The sequence below is a fragment of the Montipora foliosa genome, chromosome 5, assembly GCF_036669935.1.
Source record: "Montipora foliosa isolate CH-2021 chromosome 5, ASM3666993v2, whole genome shotgun sequence".
NCBI lineage: Eukaryota > Metazoa > Cnidaria > Anthozoa > Scleractinia > Acroporidae > Montipora > Montipora foliosa.
Genome location: NC_090873.1, coordinates 42,028,538 through 42,030,288, shown reverse-complemented (window position 1 = coordinate 42,030,288; position 1,751 = coordinate 42,028,538).

Here is a 1,751-nt window from a genome sequence, read left to right as displayed (position 1 = left end):
TTGACAAATTGAGGTCTAGTACCCCCGCGAGTCTTGGCTGGCGAGGTTACCAAGCCGATTTCAACGATCGTTGGGTCGTGTTTAAAATGTACACGGATGTCTGCCATCGTTTTATCGTTTTATCGTTTCACTGAGGACACGACGAGCCGCCTGGCGTCGATCTCAGGGCTGCGATTGTGTGGCTAGAGAATTGAAATGAAAGATCAACCTTTGCCCTTGAATTCTGCGGTGGATTTGTGGCCGTGGGTACATTTTAGCAAGGGATTTTTGACTTCGTTCGGCAGGCTGTCCGGATAGGAGTGTTTCGCCTTGTCTCCTCTTTATTCAGAGAAAACCAGGTTTCAAAAAAATCGCTTAAATCAAGTTAAATCGGTAAAATAACAACACCAGGAGCAAACAACACACGTATGGAATAAGGTAAGCCATTGTTATTGAATATTTCCACTTTCAACTATTGTACCTCCATGGATATCTTGTAGAAAATCCCATACAAACCCTTATAATTCGACGCCATATTGTGTTCCTTGTGTGGTTCATAAAGTGAGCTTGGGCTGCCTGTGAAGCACCTTGTTCCTGTCAATTTTGAGCATTTTTGTTTCGATCCAGCTAATGCCTCGATTTACGGTCAACGATATTTGTGTACAGCGGTTTATGTAAAGCCAAAAGACTACAGAGCATGCGTATTTTCTGGTATCAAACAACATGGAGGGAGCAGAGTTGTGTAGAAATCGCACTGTTGTCGTTGAAGTTAAAGGGGCTAGGTCACGCTATTTTAGGTACTTTTGTTTAATTTTGTTAATTATGAGCTCTAAACGTGAAATTGGCAGAGCAAGAGCCTTTCATTTGCAAAATCACGACCACATAACAACTGAGAATGATTTTCCAGCTGTGTAAATTACATTTCGATATAGACAGGTATAAATTTGAAAAAAGATGGGCCGACGTTTTTCAAATTTACCCAAATTCAATCCATTTCAGTCCTCTCCAGTTTTGTCCATCCATGTTCCTTCTTGGCTTCCCTGTGTTTTGTTAGAGTTGTTCTATAGTTTTGAACAGTTATTTTGATATTTTAGTTAATTCTATGACCATTCGATCAGTGCTGAAATTTCCTAAAATTGCGTGACCTAGCCCCTTTAAGTACTTTTGTACTCAAAATGTAGTTATACACACCGAGAACTGTAAATTGGAGTTACCGTTGGATTGTTCAACAACGCAGATGGAGAAGAATCTTCGTAGAATGTGTGGCATAGAGGGATCGAGTAGACGAAGAGGATTTGCAGATTTTGCTCTACATCGACTTCATTGAAGCGGGAAGTTCACGAAAAGCCTCCTTCGTGCTAAGAACTAAAGATGAATTGGAAACGTTTCAGAAGAGTTCGTGCACTTCACTTTCAGTGAGAGTGATCCAACGTGTAGTCTCATTTCAGAAAGGCTCTGTAAATATCGTCTTACAACCTTACAACAGAACTTGCCGTCTGTGCCAAAAAAGGACGACCCACAGCCATCTACTTCATCGGAAATTCAACCGCTACAGTCGCTAAAGAAAATTGCGAAAAGCGAGGGGTGACTGTCAATCAAATTTGCACACCCTGATTTTTTAAAAAAACTTTGTTAGGTGGCCACGGTAAAACGCGTCGCAGTGTAAAGTCTCTGGCTCAAATTCCATGTAGGGCCGTTTGATTTCGTTTTTCTCGCATGATTATTGGTAGCAGTGGGGGAAAGGTTGATGGACTGGTTAGAAGTGGAATGAA